Genomic DNA, 20,389 nt, shown 5'->3' on the forward strand with positions numbered 1-20,389 from the left:
AAGTTAATGTCTCCGGTTTACTATTCTATCCGCACTGGATTGAAGATTGCTCCTAGTCAGATTATAGAAATAAACATCGTATTCCAATACATCCTGGATGAGAGAATTTACTACACGTAATATTTTATGTGCACAGAACAGGACTTTTCTAAAGAACACATCAACATTCAATGAAAATTTTGTATTATTTGGCAGGGGAAAAATGACTTTTGCTTGAAATGGAAATTGTCGCTTCTGCCTAAAGCACAAGAAAGCGTCCCTTGAGGATTATATGCAGATAGATTAGTTTTTTACCAATCCAGGACCTTCCAATGAAGTCATGTCTTGCAAACATGTCAAAAAATTAGATTCAATGCACCTTGCATTAACATCAAGACACTGACGCTCTAATAGTTTTACTCGTTTAAACCCTTTTAAGGCATATTGCTGATATCAAAGAAGGCCACGCCACCTTTGCAAAAACTTACTTCCTCCAAGAGCACTTTAGAACGGGTGCTTTTAGCTTACACAAGGTTGCCAAAACCTTTCTTTTCGGTGATAGATTTTACTCCCAAGTATCTTTTGGACACAAGGAACATGACGGCAAAGGTGCCAAAAGGTCTCCAAAAATGCCAGCATTTCATTATATGGGAAAATCAGTCAATCAAAAGATTCTCCAGAGAAGCTAAACGATTTACCATTTAACCAGGCATGGCAAGGGTTTGCATTTGGCGTATTGCTTAAGGTTCTTCTTGATTTTTCACTCAGGTGGTAGAAAATAATGCTTGGTGGCTTTCTTTTCTTGACCTAAAGCAGCCTATCAATGCAGTGCTGTGATATATTTATTCCAGAAGATGTATGAAGAATCTTGCGAAGTGTGGAGTTTGTGAGCTCCCAAACATAGCTCAATGTTTAACCCCGCTCCAAAGAGGATAATGCCTTTTTGCAAGAGCTTCCTTTTCTTGCATAATCTTCAGGCAACCTTCTCCTTATGTCAACCGATCCGTGTCAAAATAAGTTAAGCTTTTCACTTGGTCTGGCATTTAGGATTCCTGTTTTTTCAGACATAGAGGTGAAAACAAATCATTTTAGGAAACCTTTCAAAATGCCAAGAACTTTTGGTTGTCTTGTGTTACCCACTCTAGAGAAAAGGTGACAGAGCTTCCCATATGGTCTAGCGGTTAGGATTCCTGGTTTTCACCCAGGCGGCCCGGGTTTGACTCCCGGTATGGGAATTGTCCTTAGCTTTTCTTCTTTAATCACCTTTTAATCTCACCCATATAAGTTAATGTCTCCGGTTTACTATTCTATCCGCACTGGATTGAAGATTGCTCCTAGTCAGATTATAGAAATAAACATCGTATTCCAATACATCCTGGTTTAGAGAATTTACTACACGTAATATTTTATGTGCACAGAACAGGACTTTTCTAAAGAACACATCAACATTCAATGAAAATTTTTTATTATTTGGCAGGGAAAAAATGACTTTTGCTTGAAATGGAAATTGTCGCTTCTGCCTAAAGCACAAGAAAGCGTCCCTTGAGGATTATATGCAGATAGATTAGTTTTTTACCAATCCAGGACCTTCCAATGAAGTCATGTCTTGCAAACATGTCAAAAAATTAGATTCAATGCACCTTGCATTAACATCAAGACACTGACGCTCTAATAGTTTTACTCGTTTAAACCCTTTTAAGGCATATTGCTGATATCAAAGAAGGCCACGCCACCTTTGCAAAAACTTACTTCCTCCAAGAGGTGACAGAGCTTCCCATATGGTCTAGCGGTTAGGATTCCTGGTTTTCACCCAGGCGGCCCGGGTTCGACTCCCGGTATGGGAATTGTCCTTAGCTTTTCTTCTTTAGTCACCTTTTAATCTCACCCATATAAGTTAATGTCTCCGGTTTACTATTCTATCCGCACTGGATTGAAGATTGCTCCTAGTCAGATTATAGAAATAAACATCGTATTCCAATACATCCTGGATGAGAGAATTTACTACACGTAACATTTTATGTGCACAGAACAGGACTTTTCTAAAGAACACATCAACATTCAATAAAAAAATTTTTATTATTTGGCAGGGAAAAAATGACTTTTGCTTGAAATGGAAATTGTCGCTTCTGCCTAAAGCACAAGAAAGCGTCCCTTGAGGATTATATGCAGATAGATTAGTTTTTTACCAATCCAGGACCTTCCAATGAAGTCATGTCTTGCAAACATGTCAAAAAATTAGATTCAATGCACCTTGCATTAACATCAAGACACTGATGCTCTAATAGTTTTACTCGTTTAAACCCTTTTAAGGCATATTGCTGATATCAAAGAAGGCCACGCCACCTTTGCAAAAACTTACTTCCTCCAAGAGCACTTTAGAACGGGTACTTTTAGCTTCCGCAAGGTTGCCAAAACCTTTCTTTTCGGTGACAGATTTTACTCCCAAGTATCTTTTGGACACAAGGAACATGACGGCAAAGGTGCCAAAAGGTCTCCAAAAATGCCAGCATTTCATTATATGGGAAAATCAGTCAATCAAAAGATTCTCCAGAGAAGCTAAACGATTTACCATTTAACCAGGCATGGCAAGGGCTTGCATATGGCGTATTGCTTAAGGTTCTTCTTGATTTTTCACTCAGGTGGTAGAACATCATGCTTGGTGGCTTTCTTTTCTTGACCTAAAGCAGCCTATCAATGCAGTGCTGTGATATATTTATTCCAGAAGATGTATGAAGAATCTTGCGAAGTGTGGAGTTTGTGAGCTCCCAAACATAGCTCAATGTTTAACCCCGCTCCAAAGAGGATAATGCCTTTTTGCAAGAGCTTCCTTTTCTTGCATAATCTTCAGGCAACCTTCTCCTTATGTCAACCGATCCGTGTCAAAATAAGTTAAGCTTTTCACTTGGTCTGGCATTTAGGATTCCTGTTTTTTCAGACATAGAGGTGAAAACAAATCATTTTAGGAAACCTTTCAAAATGCCAAGAACTTTTGGTTGTCTTGTGTTACCCACTCTAGAGAAAAGGTGACAGAGCTTCCCATATGGTCTAGCGGTTAGGATTCCTGGTTTTCACCCAGGCGGCCCGGGTTCGACTCCCGGTATGGGAATTGTCCTTAGCTTTTCTTCTTTAGTCACATTTTAATCTCACCCATATAAGTTAATGTCTCCGGTTTACTATTCTATCCGCACTGGATTGAAGATTGCTCCTAGTCAGATTATAGAAATAAACATCGTATTCCAATACATCCTGGATGAGAGAATTTACTACACGTAACATTTTATGTGCACAGAACAGGACTTTTCTAAAGAACACATCAACATTCAATAAAAAATTTTTTATTATTTGGCAGGGAAAAAATGACTTTTGCTTGAAATGGAAATTGTCGCTTCTGCCTAAAGCACAAGAAAGCGTCCCTTGAGGATTATATGCAGATAGATTAGTTTTTTACCAATCCAGGACCTTCCAATGAAGTCATGTCTTGCAAACATGTCAAAAAATTAGATTCAATGCACCTTGCATTAACATCAAGACACTGATGCTCTAATAGTTTTACTCGTTTAAACCCTTTTAAGGCATATTGCTGATATCAAAGAAGGCCACGCCACCTTTGCAAAAACTTACTTCCTCCAAGAGCACTTTAGAACGGGTACTTTTAGCTTCCGCAAGGTTGCCAAAACCTTTCTTTTCGGTGACAGATTTTACTCCCAAGTATCTTTTGGACACAAGGAACATGACGGCAAAGGTGCCAAAAGGTCTCCAAAAATGCCAGCATTTCATTATATGGGAAAATCAGTCAATCAAAAGATTCTCCAGAGAAGCTAAACGATTTACCATTTAACCAGGCATGGCAAGGGCTTGCATATGGCGTATTGCTTAAGGTTCTTCTTGATTTTTCACTCAGGTGGTAGAACATCATGCTTGGTGGCTTTCTTTTCTTGACCTAAAGCAGCCTATCAATGCAGTGCTGTGATATATTTATTCCAGAAGATGTATGAAGAATCTTGCGAAGTGTGGAGTTTGTGAGCTCCCAAACATAGCTCAATGTTTAACCCCGCTCCAAAGAGGATAATGCCTTTTTGCAAGAGCTTCCTTTTCTTGCATAATCTTCAGGCAACCTTCTCCTTATGTCAACCGATCCGTGTCAAAATAAGTTAAGCTTTTCACTTGGTCTGGCATTTAGGATTCCTGTTTTTTCAGACATAGAGGTGAAAACAAATCATTTTAGGAAACCTTTCAAAATGCCAAGAACTTTTGGTTGTCTTGTGTTACCCACTCTAGAGAAAAGGTGACAGAGCTTCCCATATGGTCTAGCGGTTAGGATTCCTGGTTTTCACCCAGGCGGCCCGGGTTCGACTCCCGGTATGGGAATTGTCCTTAGCTTTTCTTCTTTAGTCACATTTTAATCTCACCCATATAAGTTAATGTCTCCGGTTTACTATTCTATCCGCACTGGATTGAAGATTGCTCCTAGTCAGATTATAGAAATAAACATCGTATTCCAATACATCCTGGATGAGAGAATTTACTACACGTAATATTTTATGTGCACAGAACAGGACTTTTCTAAAGAACACATCAACATTCAATGAAAATTTTGTATTATTTGGCAGGGGAAAAATGACTTTTGCTTGAAATGGAAATTGTCGCTTCTGCCTAAAGCACAAGAAAGCGTCCCTTGAGGATTATATGCAGATAGATTAGTTTTTTACCAATCCAGGACCTTCCAATGAAGTCATGTCTTGCAAACATGTCAAAAAATTAGATTCAATGCACCTTGCATTAACATCAAGACACTGACGCTCTAATAGTTTTACTCGTTTAAACCCTTTTAAGGCATATTGCTGATATCAAAGAAGGCCACGCCACCTTTGCAAAAACTTACTTCCTCCAAGAGCACTTTAGAACGGGTGCTTTTAGCTTACACAAGGTTGCCAAAACCTTTCTTTTCGGTGATAGATTTTACTCCCAAGTATCTTTTGGACACAAGGAACATGACGGCAAAGGTGCCAAAAGGTCTCCAAAAATGCCAGCATTTCATTATATGGGAAAATCAGTCAATCAAAAGATTCTCCAGAGAAGCTAAACGATTTACCATTTAACCAGGCATGGCAAGGGTTTGCATTTGGCGTATTGCTTAAGGTTCTTCTTGATTTTTCACTCAGGTGGTAGAACATAATGCTTGGTGGCTTTCTTTTCTTGACCTAAAGCAGCCTATCAATGCAGTGCTGTGATATATTTATTCCAGAAGATGTATGAATAATCTTGCGAAGTGTGGAGTTTGTGAGCTCCCAAACATAGCTCAATGTTTAACCCCGCTCCAAAGAGGATAATGCCTTTTTGCAAGAGCTTCCTTTTCTTGCATAATCTTCAGGCAACCTTCTCCTTATGTCAACCGATCCGTGTCAAAATAAGTTAAGCTTTTCACTTGGTCTCGCATTTAGGATTCCTGTTTTTTCAGACATAGAGGTGAAAACAAATCATTTTAGGAAACCTTTCAACCGATCCGTGTCAAAATAAGTTAAGCTTTTCACTTGGTCTGGCATTTAGGATTCCTGTTTTTTCTGACATAGAGGTGAAAACAAATCATTTTAGGAAACCTTTCAAAATGCCAAGAACTTTTGGTTGTCTTGTGTTACCCACTCTAGAGAAAAGGTGACAGAGCTTCCCATATGGTCTAGCGGTTAGGATTCCTGGTTTTCACCCAGGCGGCCCGGGTTCGACTCCCGGTATAGGAATTGTCCTTAGCTTTTCTTCTTTAATCACATTTTAATCTCACCCATATAAGTTAATGTCTCCGGTTTACTATTCTATCCGCACTGGATTGAAGATTGCTCCTAGTCAGATTATAGAAATAAACATCGTATTCCAATACATCCTGGATGAGAGAATTTACTACACGTAACATTTTATGTGCACAGAACAGGACTTTTCTAAAGAACACATCAACATTCAATAAAAATTTTTTATTATTTGGCAGGGAAAAAATGACTTTTGCTTGAAATGGAAATTGTCGCTTCTGCCTAAAGCACAAGAAAGCGTCCCTTGAGGATTATATGCAGATGATTAGTTTTTTACCAATCCAGGACCTTCCAATGAAGTCATGTCTTGCAAACATGTCAAAAAATTAGATTCAATGCACCTTGCATTAACATGAAGACACTGACGCTCTAATAGTTTTACTCGTTTAAACCCTTTTAAGGCATATTGCTGATATCAAAGAAGGCCACGCCACCTTTGCAAAAACTTACTTCCTCCAAGAGCACTTTAGAACGGGTACTTTTAGCTTCCGCAAGGTTGCCAAAACCTTTCTTTTCGGTGACAGATTTTACTCCCAAGTATCTTTTGGACACAAGGAACATGACGGCAAAGGTGCCAAAAGGTCTCCAAAAATGCCAGCATTTCATTATATGGGAAAATCAGTCAATCAAAAGATTCTCCAGAGAAGCTAAACGATTTACCATTTAACCAGGCATGGCAAGGGTTTGCATTTGGCGTATTGCTTAAGGTTCTTCTTGATTTTTCACTCAGGTGGTAGAACATCATGCTTGGTGGCTTTCTTTTCTTGACCTAAAGCAGCCTATCAATGCAGTGCTGTGATATATTTATTCCAGAAGATGTATGAAGAATCTTGCGAAGTGTGGAGTTTGTGAGCTCCCAAACATAGCTCAATGTTTAACCCCGCTCCAAAGAGGATAATGCCTTTTTGCAAGAGCTTCCTTTTCTTGCATAATCTTCAGGCAACCTTCTCCTTATGTCAACCGATCCGTGTCAAAATAAGTTAAGCTTTTCACTTGGTCTGGCATTTAGGATTCCTGTTTTTTCAGACATAGAGGTGAAAACAAATCATTTTAGGAAACCTTTCAAAATGCCAAGAACTTTTGGTTGTCTTGTGTTACCCACTCTAGAGAAAAGGTGACAGAGCTTCCCATATGGTCTAGCGGTTAGGATTCCTGGTTTTCATCCAGGCGGCCCGGGTTCGACTCCCGGTATGGGAATTGTCCTTAGCTTTTCTTCTTTAATCACATTTTAATCTCACCCATTTAAGTTAATGTCTCCGGTTTACTATTCTATCCGCACTGGATTGAAGATTGCTCCTAGTCAGATTATAGAAATAAACATCGTATTCCAATACATCCTGGTTTAGAGAATTTACTACACGTAATATTTTATGTGCACAGAACAGGACTTTTCTAAAGAACACATCAACATTCAATGAAAATTTTTTATTATTTGGCAGGGAAAAAATGACTTTTGCTTGAAATGGAAATTGTCGCTTCTGCCTAAAGCACAAGAAAGCGTCCCTTGAGGATTATATGCAGATAGATTAGTTTTTTACCAATCCAGGACCTTCCAATGAAGTCATGTCTTGCAAACATGTCAAAAAATTAGATTCAATGCACCTTGCATTAACATCAAGACACTGACGCTCTAATAGTTTTACTCGTTTAAACCCTTTTAAGGCATATTGCTGATATCAAAGAAGGCCACGCCACCTTTGCAAAAACTTACTTCCTCCAAGAGCACTTTAGAACGGGTGCTTTTAGCTTACACAAGGTTGCCAAAACCTTTCTTTTCGGTGATAGATTTTACTCCCAAGTATCTTTTGGACACAAGGAACATGACGGCAAAGGTGCCAATAGGTCTCCAAAAATGCCAGCATTTCATTATATGGGAAAATCAGTCAATCAAAAGATTCTCCAGAGAAGCTAAACGATTTACCATTTAACCAGGCATGGCAAGGGTTTGCATTTGGCGTATTGCTTAAGGTTCTTCTTGATTTTTCACTCAGGTGGTAGAACATCATGCTTGGTGGCTTTCTTTTCTTGACCTAAAGCAGCCTATCAATGCAGTGCTGTGATATATTTATTCCAGAAGATGTATGAAGAATCTTGCGAAGTGTGGAGTTTGTGAGCTCCCAAACATAGCTCAATGTTTAACCCCGCTCCAAAGAGGATAATGCCTTTTTGCAAGAGCTTCCTTTTCTTGCATAATCTTCAGGCAACCTTCTCCTTATGTCAACCGATCCGTTTCAAAATAAGTTAAGCTTTTCACTTGGTCTGGCATTTAGGATTCCTGTTTTTTCAGACATAGAGGTGAAAACAAATCATTTTAGGAAACCTTTCAAAATGCCAAGAACTTTTGGTTGTCTTGTGTTACCCACTCTAGAGAAAAGGTGACAGAGCTTCCCATATGGTCTAGCGGTTAGGATTCCTGGTTTTCACCCAGGCGGCCCGGGTTCGACTCCCGGTATGGGAATTGTCCTTAGCTTTTCTTCTTTAGTCACCTTTTAATCTCACCCATATAAGTTAATGTCTCCGGTTTACTATTCTATCCGCACTGGATTGAAGATTGCTCCTAGTCAGATTATAGAAATAAACATCGTATTCCAATACATCCTGGATGAGAGAATTTACTACACGTAACATTTTATGTGCACAGAACAGGACTTTTCTAAAGAACACATCAACATTCAATAAAAAATTTTTTATTATTTGGCAGGGAAAAAATGACTTTTGCTTGAAATGGAAATTGTCGCTTCTGCCTAAAGCACAAGAAAGCGTCCCTTGAGGATTATATGCAGATAGATTAGTTTTTTACCAATCCAGGACCTTCCAATGAAGTCATGTCTTGCAAACATGTCAAAAAATTAGATTCAATGCACCTTGCATTAACATCAAGACACTGATGCTCTAATAGTTTTACTCGTTTAAACCCTTTTAAGGCATATTGCTGATATCAAAGAAGGCCACGCCACCTTTGCAAAAACTTACTTCCTCCAAGAGCACTTTAGAACGGGTACTTTTAGCTTCCGCAAGGTTGCCAAAACCTTTCTTTTCGGTGACAGATTTTACTCCCAAGTATCTTTTGGACACAAGGAACATGACGGCAAAGGTGCCAAAAGGTCTCCAAAAATGCCAGCATTTCATTATATGGGAAAATCAGTCAATCAAAAGATTCTCCAGAGAAGCTAAACGATTTACCATTTAACCAGGCATGGCAAGGGCTTGCATATGGCGTATTGCTTAAGGTTCTTCTTGATTTTTCACTCAGGTGGTAGAACATCATGCTTGGTGGCTTTCTTTTCTTGACCTAAAGCAGCCTATCAATGCAGTGCTGTGATATATTTATTCCAGAAGATGTATGAAGAATCTTGCGAAGTGTGGAGTTTGTGAGCTCCCAAACATAGCTCAATGTTTAACCCCGCTCCAAAGAGGATAATGCCTTTTTGCAAGAGCTTCCTTTTCTTGCATAATCTTCAGGCAACCTTCTCCTTATGTCAACCGATCCGTGTCAAAATAAGTTAAGCTTTTCACTTGGTCTGGCATTTAGGATTCCTGTTTTTTCAGACATAGAGGTGAAAACAAATCATTTTAGGAAACCTTTCAAAATGCCAAGAACTTTTGGTTGTCTTGTGTTACCCACTCTAGAGAAAAGGTGACAGAGCTTCCCATATGGTCTAGCGGTTAGGATTCCTGGTTTTCACCCAGGCGGCCCGGGTTCGACTCCCGGTATGGGAATTGTCCTTAGCTTTTCTTCTTTAGTCACATTTTAATCTCACCCATATAAGTTAATGTCTCCGGTTTACTATTCTATCCGCACTGGATTGAAGATTGCTCCTAGTCAGATTATAGAAATAAACATCGTATTCCAATACATCCTGGATGAGAGAATTTACTACACGTAATATTTTATGTGCACAGAACAGGACTTTTCTAAAGAACACATCAACATTCAATGAAAATTTTGTATTATTTGGCAGGGGAAAAATGACTTTTGCTTGAAATGGAAATTGTCGCTTCTGCCTAAAGCACAAGAAAGCGTCCCTTGAGGATTATATGCAGATAGATTAGTTTTTTACCAATCCAGGACCTTCCAATGAAGTCATGTCTTGCAAACATGTCAAAAAATTAGATTCAATGCACCTTGCATTAACATCAAGACACTGACGCTCTAATAGTTTTACTCGTTTAAACCCTTTTAAGGCATATTGCTGATATCAAAGAAGGCCACGCCACCTTTGCAAAAACTTACTTCCTCCAAGAGCACTTTAGAACGGGTGCTTTTAGCTTACACAAGGTTGCCAAAACCTTTCTTTTCGGTGATAGATTTTACTCCCAAGTATCTTTTGGACACAAGGAACATGACGGCAAAGGTGCCAAAAGGTCTCCAAAAATGCCAGCATTTCATTATATGGGAAAATCAGTCAATCAAAAGATTCTCCAGAGAAGCTAAACGATTTACCATTTAACCAGGCATGGCAAGGGTTTGCATTTGGCGTATTGCTTAAGGTTCTTCTTGATTTTTCACTCAGGTGGTAGAACATAATGCTTGGTGGCTTTCTTTTCTTGACCTAAAGCAGCCTATCAATGCAGTGCTGTGATATATTTATTCCAGAAGATGTATGAATAATCTTGCGAAGTGTGGAGTTTGTGAGCTCCCAAACATAGCTCAATGTTTAACCCCGCTCCAAAGAGGATAATGCCTTTTTGCAAGAGCTTCCTTTTCTTGCATAATCTTCAGGCAACCTTCTCCTTATGTCAACCGATCCGTGTCAAAATAAGTTAAGCTTTTCACTTGGTCTGGCATTTAGGATTCCTGTTTTTTCAGACATAGAGGTGAAAACAAATCATTTTAGGAAACCTTTCAAAATGCCAAGAACTTTTGGTTGTCTTGTGTTACCCACTCTAGAGAAAAGGTGACAGAGCTTCCCATATGGTCTAGCGGTTAGGATTCCTGGTTTTCACCCAGGCGGCCCGGGTTCGACTCCCGGTATGGGAAATGTCCTTAGCTTTTCTTCTTTAGTCACATTTTAATCTCACCCATATAAGTTAATGTCTCCGGTTTACTATTCTATCCGCACTGGATTGAAGATTGCTCCTAGTCAGATTATAGAAATAAACATCGTATTCCAATACATCCTGGATGAGAGAATTTACTACACGTAATATTTTATGTGCACAGAACAGGACTTTTCTAAAGAACACATCAACATTCAATGAAAATTTTGTATTATTTGGCAGGGGAAAAATGACTTTTGCTTGAAATGGAAATTGTCGCTTCTGCCTAAAGCACAAGAAAGCGTCCCTTGAGGATTATATGCAGATAGATTAGTTTTTTACCAATCCAGGACCTTCCAATGAAGTCATGTCTTGCAAACATGTCAAAAAATTAGATTCAATGCACCTTGCATTAACATCAAGACACTGACGCTCTAATAGTTTTACTCGTTTAAACCCTTTTAAGGCATATTGCTGATATCAAAGAAGGCCACGCCACCTTTGCAAAAACTTACTTCCTCCAAGAGCACTTTAGAACGGGTGCTTTTAGCTTACACAAGGTTGCCAAAACCTTTCTTTTCGGTGATAGATTTTACTCCCAAGTATCTTTTGGACACAAGGAACATGACGGCAAAGGTGCCAAAAGGTCTCCAAAAATGCCAGCATTTCATTATATGGGAAAATCAGTCAATCAAAAGATTCTCCAGAGAAGCTAAACGATTTACCATTTAACCAGGCATGGCAAGGGTTTGCATTTGGCGTATTGCTTAAGGTTCTTCTTGATTTTTCACTCAGGTGGTAGAACATCATGCTTGGTGGCTTTCTTTTCTTGACCTAAAGCAGCCTATCAATGCAGTGCTGTGATATATTTATTCCAGAAGATGTATGAAGAATCTTGCGAAGTGTGGAGTTTGTGAGCTCCCAAACATAGCTCAATGTTTAACCCCGCTCCAAAGAGGATAATGCCTTTTTGCAAGAGCTTCCTTTTCTTGCATAATCTTCAGGCAACCTTCTCCTTATGTCAACCGATCCGTGTCAAAATAAGTTAAGCTTTTCACTTGGTCTGGCATTTAGGATTCCTGTTTTTTCAGACATAGAGGTGAAAACAAATCATTTTAGGAAACCTTTCAAAATGCCAAGAACTTTTGGTTGTCTTGTGTTACCCACTCTAGAGAAAAGGTGACAGAGCTTCCCATATGGTCTAGCGGTTAGGATTCCTGGTTTTCACCCAGGCGGCCCGGGTTCGACTCCCGGTATGGGAATTGTCCTTAGCTTTTCTTCTTTAATCACATTTTAATCTCACCCATATAAATTAATGTCTCCGGTTTACTATTCTATCCGCACTGGATTGAAGATTGCTCCTAGTCAGATTATAGAAATAAACATCGTATTCCAATACATCCTGGATGAGAGAATTTACTACACGTAACATTTTATGTGCACAGAACAGGACTTTTCTAAAGAACACATCAACATTCAATAAAAATTTTTTATTATTTGGCAGGGAAAAAATGACTTTTGCTTGAAATGGAAATTGTCGCTTCTGCCTAAAGCACAAGAAAGCGTCCCTTGAGGATTATATGCAGATGATTAGTTTTTTACCAATCCAGGACCTTCCAATGAAGTCATGTCTTGCAAACATGTCAAAAAATTAGATTCAATGCACCTTGCATTAACATGAAGACACTGACGCTCTAATAGTTTTACTCGTTTAAACCCTTTTAATGCATATTGCTGATATCAAAGAAGGCCACGCCACCTTTGCAAAAACTTACTTCCTCCAAGAGCACTTTAGAACGGGTACTTTTAGCTTCCGCAAGGTTGCCAAAACCTTTCTTTTCGGTGACAGATTTTACTCCCAAGTATCTTTTGGACACAAGGAACATGACGGCAAAGGTGCCAAAAGGTCTCCAAAAATGCCAGCATTTCATTATATGGGAAAATCAGTCAATCAAAAGATTCTCCAGAGAAGCTAAACGATTTACCATTTAACCAGGCATGGCAAGGGTTTGCATTTGGCGTATTGCTTAAGGTTCTTCTTGATTTTTCACTCAGGTGGTAGAACATCATGCTTGGTGGCTTTCTTTTCTTGACCTAAAGCAGCCTATCAATGCAGTGCTGTGATATATTTATTCCAGAAGATGTATGAAGAATCTTGCGAAGTGTGGAGTTTGTGAGCTCCCAAACATAGCTCAATGTTTAACCCCGCTCCAAAGAGGATAATGCCTTTTTGCAAGAGCTTCCTTTTCTTGCATAATCTTCAGGCAACCTTCTCCTTATGTCAACCGATCCGTGTCAAAATAAGTTAAGCTTTTCACTTGGTCTGGCATTTAGGATTCCTGTTTTTTCAGACATAGAGGTGAAAACAAATCATTTTAGGAAACCTTTCAAAATGCCAAGAACTTTTGGTTGTCTTGTGTTACCCACTCTAGAGAAAAGGTGACAGAGCTTCCCATATGGTCTAGCGGTTAGGATTCCTGGTTTTCACCCAGGCGGCCCTGGTTCGACTCCCGGTATGGGAATTGTCCTTAGCTTTTCTTCTTTTTCTTCTCACCCATATAAGTTAATGTCTCCGGTTTACTATTCTATCCGCACTGGATTGAAGATTGCTCCTAGTCAGATTATAGAAATAAACATCGTATTCCAATACATCCTGGATGAGAGAATTTACTACACGTAACATTTTATGTGCACAGAACAGGACTTTTCTAAAGAACACATCAACATTCAATGAAATTTTTTTATTATTTGGCAGGGAAAAAATGACTTTTGCTTGAAATGGAAATTGTCGCTTCTGCCTAAAGCACAAGAAAGCGTCCCTTGAGGATTATATGCAGATAGATTAGTTTTTTACCAATCCAGGACCTTCCAATGAAGTCATGTCTTGCAAACATGTCAAAAAATTAGATTCAATGCACCTTGCATTAACATCAAGACACTGACGCTCTAATAGTTTTACTCGTTTAAACCCTTTTAAGGCATATTGCTGATATCAAAGAAGGCCACGCCACCTTTGCAAAAACTTACTTCCTCCAAGAGCACTTTAGAACGGGTGCTTTTAGCTTACACAAGGTTGCCAAAACCTTTCTTTTCGGTGATAGATTTTACTCCCAAGTATCTTTTGGACACAAGGAACATGACGGCAAAGGTGCCAAAAGGTCTCCAAAAATGCCAGCATTTCATTATATGGGAAAATCAGTCAATCAAAAGATTCTCCAGAGAAGCTAAACGATTTACCATTTAACCAGGCATGGCAAGGGCTTGCATTTGGCGTATTGCTTAAGGTTCTTCTTGATTTTTCACTCAGGTGGTAGAACATCATGCTTGGTGGCTTTCTTTTCTTGACCTAAAGCAGCCTATCAATGCAGTGCTGTGATATATTTATTCCAGAAGATGTATGAAGAATCTTGCGAAGTGTGGAGTTTGTGAGCTCCCAAACATAGCTCAATGTTTAACCCCGCTCCAAAGAGGATAATGCCTTTTTGCAAGAGCTTCCTTTTCTTACATAATCTTCAGGCAACCTTCTCCTTATGTCAACCGATCCGTGTCAAAATAAGTTAAGCTTTTCACTTGGTCTGGCATTTAGGATTCCTGTTTTTTCAGACATAGAGGTGAAAACAAATCATTTTAGGAAACCTTTCAAAATGCCAAGAACTTTTGGTTGTCTTGTGTTACCCACTCTAGAGAAAAGGTGACAGAGCTTCCCATATGGTCTAGCGGTTAGGATTCCTGGTTTTCACCCAGGCGGCCCGGGTTCGACTCCCGGTATGGGAATTGTCCTTAGATTTTCTTCTTTAATCACCTTTTAATCTCACCCATATAAGTTAATGTCTCCGGTTTACTATTCTATCCGCACTGGATTGAAGATTGCTCCTAGTCAGATTATAGAAATAAACATCGTATTCCAATACATCCTGGATGAGAGAATTTACTACACGTAACATTTTATGTGCACAGAACAGGACTTTTCTAAAGAACACATCAACATTCAATAAAATTTTTTTATTATTTGCCAGGGAAAAAATGACTTTTGCTTGAAATGGAAATTGTCGCTTCTGCCTAAAGCACAAGAAAGCGTCCCTTGAGGATTATATGCAGATAGATTAGTTTTTTACCAATCCAGGACCTTCCAATGAAGTCATGTCTTGCAAACATGTCAAAAAATTAGATTCAATGCACCTTGCATTAACATCAAGACACTGACGCTCTAATAGTTTTACTCGTTTAAACCCTTTTAAGGCATATTGCTGATATCAAAGAAGGCCACGCCACCTTTGCAAAAACTTACTTCCTCCAAGAGCACTTTAGAACGGGTACTTTTAGCTTCCGCAAGGTTGCCAAAACCTTTCTTTTCGGTGACAGATTTTACTCCCAAGTATCTTTTGGACACAAGGAACATGACGGCAAAGGTGCCAAAAGGTCTCCAAAAATGCCAGCATTTCATTATATGGGAAAATCAGTCAATCAAAAGATTCTCCAGAGAAGCTAAACGATTTACCATTTAACCAGGCATGGCAAGGGTTTGCATTTGGCGTATTGCTTAAGGTTCTTCTTGATTTTTCACTCAGGTGGTAGAACATCATGCTTGGTGGCTTTCTTTTCTTGACCTAAAGCAGCCTATCAATGCAGTGCTGTGATATATTTATTCCAGAAGATGTATGAAGAATCTTGCGAAGTGTGGAGTTTGTGAGCTCCCAAACATAGCTCAATGTTTAACCCCGCTCCAAAGAGGATAATGCCTTTTTGCAAGAGCTTCCTTTTCTTGCATAATCTTCAGGCAACCTTCTCCTTATGTCAACCGATCCGTGTCAAAATAAGTTAAGCTTTTCACTTGGTCTGGCATTTAGGATTCCTGTTTTTTCAGACATAGAGGTGAAAATAAATCATTTTAGGAAACCTTTCAACCGATCCGTGTCAAAATAAGTTAAGCTTTTCACTTGGTCTGGCATTTAGGATTCCTGTTTTTTCAGACATAGAGGTGAAAACAAATCATTTTAGGAAACCTTTCAAAATGCCAAGAACTTTTGGTTGTCTTGTGTTACCCACTCTAGAGAAAAGGTGACAGAGCTTCCCATATGGTCTAGCGGTTAGGATTCCTGGTTTTCACCCAGGCGGCCCGGGTTCGACTCCCGGTATAGGAATTGTCCTTAGCTTTTCTTCTTTAATCACATTTTAATCTCACCCATATAAATTAATGTCTCCGGTTTACTATTCTATCCGCACTGGATTGAAGATTGCTCCTAGTCAGATTATAGAAATAAACATCGTATTCCAATACATCCTGGATGAGAGAATTTACTACACGTAACATTTTATGTGCACAGAACAGGACTTTTCTAAAGAACACATCAACATTCAATAAAATTTTTTTATTATTTGGCAGGGAAAAAATGACTTTTGCTTGAAATGGAAATTGTCGCTTCTGCCTAAAGCACAAGAAAGCGTCCCTTGAGGATTATATGCAGATGATTAGTTTTTTACCAATCCAGGACCTTCCAATGAAGTCATGTCTTGCAAACATGTCAAAAAATTAGATTCAATGCACCTTGCATTAACATGAAGACACTGACGCTCTAATAGTTTTACTCGTTTAAACCCTTTTAAGGCATATTGCTGATATCAAAGAAGGCCACGCCACCTTTGCAAAAACTTACTTCCTCCAAGAGCACTTTAGAACGGGTACTTTTAGCTTCCGCAAGGTTGCCAAAACCTTTCTTTTCGGTGACAGATTTTACTCCCAAGTATCTTTTGGACACAAGGAACATGACGGCAAAGGTGCCAAAAGGTCTCCAAAAATGCCAGCATTTCATTATATGGGAAAATCAGTCAATCAAAAGATTCTCCAGAGAAGCTAAACGATTTACCATTTAACCAGGCATGGCAAGGGTTTGCATTTGGCGTATTGCTTAAGGTTCTTCTTGATTTTTCACTCAGGTGGTAGAACATCATGCTTGGTGGCTTTCTTTTCTTGACCTAAAGCAGCCTATCAATGCAGTGCTGTGATATATTTATTCCAGAAGATGTATGAAGAATCTTGCGAAGTGTGGAGTTTGTGAGCTCCCAAACATAGCTCAATGTTTAACCCCGCTCCAAAGAGGATAATGCCTTTTTGCAAGAGCTTCCTTTTCTTGCATAATCTTCAGGCAACCTTCTCCTTATGTCAACCGATCCGTGTCAAAATAAGTTAAGCTTTTCACTTGGTCTGGCATTTAGGATTCCTGTTTTTTCAGACATAGAGGTGAAAACAAATCATTTTAGGAAACCTTTCAAAATGCCAAGAACTTTTGGTTGTCTTGTGTTACCCACTCTAGAGAAAAGGTGACAGAGCTTCCCATATGGTCTAGCGGTTAGGATTCCTGGTTTTCACCCAGGCGGCCCTGGTTCGACTCCCGGTATGGGAATTGTCCTTAGCTTTTCTTCTTTTTCTTCTCACCCATATAAGTTAATGTCTCCGGTTTACTATTCTATCCGCACTGGATTGAAGATTGCTCCTAGTCAGATTATAGAAATAAACATCGTATTCCAATACATCCTGGATGAGAGAATTTACTACACGTAACATTTTATGTGCACAGAACAGGACTTTTCTAAAGAACACATCAACATTCAATGAAATTTTTTTATTATTTGGCAGGGAAAAAATGACTTTTGCTTGAAATGGAAATTGTCGCTTCTGCCTAAAGCACAAGAAAGCGTCCCTTGAGGATTATATGCAGATAGATTAGTTTTTTACCAATCCAGGACCTTCCAATGAAGTCATGTCTTGCAAACATGTCAAAAAATTAGATTCAATGCACCTTGCATTAACATCAAGACACTGACGCTCTAATAGTTTTACTCGTTTAAACCCTTTTAAGGCATATTGCTGATATCAAAGAAGGCCACGCCACCTTTGCAAAAACTTACTTCCTCCAAGAGCACTTTAGAACGGGTGCTTTTAGCTTACACAAGGTTGCCAAAACCTTTCTTTTCGGTGATAGATTTTACTCCCAAGTATCTTTTGGACACAAGGAACATGACGGCAAAGGTGCCAAAAGGTCTCCAAAAATGCCAGCATTTCATTATATGGGAAAATCAGTCAATCAAAAGATTCTCCAGAGAAGCTAAACGATTTACCATTTAACCAGGCATGGCAAGGGCTTGCATTTGGCGTATTGCTTAAGGTTCTTCTTGATTTTTCACTCAGGTGGTAGAACATCATGCTTGGTGGCTTTCTTTTCTTGACCTAAAGCAGCCTATCAATGCAGTGCTGTGATATATTTATTCCAGAAGATGTATGAAGAATCTTGCGAAGTGTGGAGTTTGTGAGCTCCCAAACATAGCTCAATGTTTAACCCCGCTCCAAAGAGGATAATGCCTTTTTGCAAGAGCTTCCTTTTCTTACATAATCTTCAGGCAACCTTCTCCTTATGTCAACCGATCCGTGTCAAAATAAGTTAAGCTTTTCACTTGGTCTGGCATTTAGGATTCCTGTTTTTTCAGACATAGAGGTGAAAACAAATCATTTTAGGAAACCTTTCAAAATGCCAAGAACTTTTGGTTGTCTTGTGTTACCCACTCTAGAGATAAGGTGACAGAGCTTCCCATATGGTCTAGCGGTTAGGATTCCTGGTTTTCACCCAGGCGGCCCGGGTTCGACTCCCGGTATGGGAATTGTCCTTAGATTTTCTTCTTTAATCACCTTTTAATCTCACCCATATAAGTTAATGTCTCCGGTTTACTATTCTATCCGCACTGGATTGAAGATTGCTCCTAGTCAGATTATAGAAATAAACATCGTATTCCAATACATCCTGGATGAGAGAATTTACTACACGTAACATTTTATGTGCACAGAACAGGACTTTTCTAAAGAACACATCAACATTCAATAAAAAATTTTTATTATTTGGCAGGGAAAAAATGACTTTTGCTTGAAATGGAAATTGTCGCTTCTGCCTAAAGCACAAGAAAGCGTCCCTTGAGGATTATATGCAGATAGATTAGTTTTTTTACCAATCCAGGACCTTCCAATGAAGTCATGTCTTGCAAACATGTCAAAAAATTAGATTCAATGCACCTTGCATTAACATCAAGACACTGACGCTCTAATAGTTTTACTCGTTTAAACCCTTTTAAGGCATATTGCTGATATCAAAGAAGGCCACGCTACCTTTGCAAAAACTTACTTCCTCCAAGAGCACTTTAGAACGGGTACTTTTAGCTTCCGCAAGGTTGCCAAAACCTTTACTTTTCGGTGACAGATTTTACTCCCAAGTATCTTTTGGACACAAGGAACATGACGGCAAAGGTGCCAAAAGGTCTCCAAAAATTCCAGCATTTCATTATATGGGAAAATCAGTCAATCAAAAGATTCTCCAGAGAAGCTAAACGATTTACCATTTAACCAGGCATGGCAAGGGCTTGCATTTGGCGTATTGCTTAAGGTTCTTCTTGATTTTTCATTCAGGTGGTAGAACATCATGCTTGGTGGCTTTCTTTTCTTGACCTAAAGCAGCCTATCAATGCAGTGCTGTGATATATTTATTCCAGAAGATGTATGAAGAATCTTGCGAAGTGTGGAGTTTGTGAGCTCCCAAACATAGCTCAATGTTTAACCCCGCTCCAAAGAGGATAATGCCTTTTTGCAAGAGCTTCCTTTTCTTACATAATCTTCAGGCAACCTTCTCCTTATGTCAACCGATCCGTGTCAAAATAAGTTAAGCTTTTCACTTGGTCTGGCATTTAGGATTCCTGTTTTTTCAGACATAGAGGTGAAAACAAATCATTTTAGGAAACCTTTCAAAATGCCAAGAACTTTTGGTTGTCTTGTGTTACCCACTCTAGAGAAAGGGTGACAGAGCTTCCCATATGGTCTAGCGGTTAGGATTCCTGGATTTCACCCAGGCGGCCCGGGTTCGACTCCCGGTATGGGAATTGTCCTTAGCTTTTCTTCTTTAATCACCTTTTAATCTCACCCATATAAGTTAATGTCTCCGGTTTACTATTCTATCCGCACTGGATTGAAGATTGCTCCTAGTCAGATTATAGAAATAAACATCGTATTCCAATACATCCTGGATGAGAGAATTTACTACACGTAACATTTTATGTGCACAGAACAGGACTTTCTAAAGAACACATCAACATTCAATAAATTTTTTTTATTATTTGGCAGGGAAAAAATGACTTTTGCTTGAAATGGAAATTGTCGCTTCTGCCTAAAGCACAAGAAAGCGTCCCTTGAGGATTATATGCAGATAGATTAGTTTTTTACCAATCCAGGACCTTCCAATAAGGTCATGTCTTGCAAACATGTCAAAAAATTAGATTCAATGCACCTTGCATTAACATCAAGACACTGACACTCTAATAGTTTTACTCGTTTAAACCCTTTTAAGGCATATTGCTGATATCAAAGAAGGCCACGCCACCTTTGCAAAAACTTACTTCCTCCAAGAGCACTTTAGAACGGGTGCTTTTAGCTTCCACAAGGTTGCCAAAACCTTTCTTTTCGGTGACAGATTTTACTCCCAAGTATCTTTTGGACACAAGGAACATGACGGCAAAGGTGCCAAAAGGTCTCCAAAAATGCCAGCATTTCATTATATGGGAAAATCAGTCAATCAAAAGATTCTCCAGAGAAGCTAAAC

At 39.1% G+C, this 20,389-nt stretch overlaps 10 non-coding genes across 10 annotated transcripts; all 10 read left to right on the top strand.

The window, feature by feature from the left end:
• The first annotated feature begins 1,751 nt into the window (after window positions 1-1,751).
• On the top strand, window positions 1,752-1,823 carry TRNAE-UUC (transfer RNA glutamic acid (anticodon UUC)). Its single transcript has one exon. It is a non-coding gene; the product is annotated as a tRNA-Glu (tRNA).
• Window positions 1,824-3,013: 1,190 nt separating this feature from the next.
• On the top strand, window positions 3,014-3,085 carry TRNAE-UUC (transfer RNA glutamic acid (anticodon UUC)). Its single transcript has one exon. It is a non-coding gene; the product is annotated as a tRNA-Glu (tRNA).
• Window positions 3,086-4,275: 1,190 nt separating this feature from the next.
• Window positions 4,276-4,347, top strand: TRNAE-UUC (transfer RNA glutamic acid (anticodon UUC)). The gene has a single exon. It is a non-coding gene; the product is annotated as a tRNA-Glu (tRNA).
• Window positions 4,348-6,902: 2,555 nt separating this feature from the next.
• TRNAE-UUC (transfer RNA glutamic acid (anticodon UUC)) lies at window positions 6,903-6,974 on the top strand. The gene has a single exon. It is a non-coding gene; the product is annotated as a tRNA-Glu (tRNA).
• Window positions 6,975-8,163: 1,189 nt separating this feature from the next.
• TRNAE-UUC (transfer RNA glutamic acid (anticodon UUC)) lies at window positions 8,164-8,235 on the top strand. The gene has a single exon. It is a non-coding gene; the product is annotated as a tRNA-Glu (tRNA).
• A 1,190-nt stretch (window positions 8,236-9,425) lies between these two features.
• Window positions 9,426-9,497, top strand: TRNAE-UUC (transfer RNA glutamic acid (anticodon UUC)). The gene has a single exon. It is a non-coding gene; the product is annotated as a tRNA-Glu (tRNA).
• A 1,189-nt stretch (window positions 9,498-10,686) lies between these two features.
• Window positions 10,687-10,758, top strand: TRNAE-UUC (transfer RNA glutamic acid (anticodon UUC)). The gene has a single exon. It is a non-coding gene; the product is annotated as a tRNA-Glu (tRNA).
• A 1,189-nt stretch (window positions 10,759-11,947) lies between these two features.
• TRNAE-UUC (transfer RNA glutamic acid (anticodon UUC)) lies at window positions 11,948-12,019 on the top strand. Its single transcript has one exon. It is a non-coding gene; the product is annotated as a tRNA-Glu (tRNA).
• A 2,440-nt stretch (window positions 12,020-14,459) lies between these two features.
• TRNAE-UUC (transfer RNA glutamic acid (anticodon UUC)) lies at window positions 14,460-14,531 on the top strand. The gene has a single exon. It is a non-coding gene; the product is annotated as a tRNA-Glu (tRNA).
• Window positions 14,532-18,338: 3,807 nt separating this feature from the next.
• On the top strand, window positions 18,339-18,410 carry TRNAE-UUC (transfer RNA glutamic acid (anticodon UUC)). The gene has a single exon. It is a non-coding gene; the product is annotated as a tRNA-Glu (tRNA).
• The last annotated feature ends 1,979 nt before the right edge of the window (window positions 18,411-20,389 follow it).

This window comes from Pelobates fuscus, chromosome 3 (assembly GCF_036172605.1).
Source record: "Pelobates fuscus isolate aPelFus1 chromosome 3, aPelFus1.pri, whole genome shotgun sequence".
Lineage (NCBI taxonomy): Eukaryota > Metazoa > Chordata > Amphibia > Anura > Pelobatidae > Pelobates > Pelobates fuscus.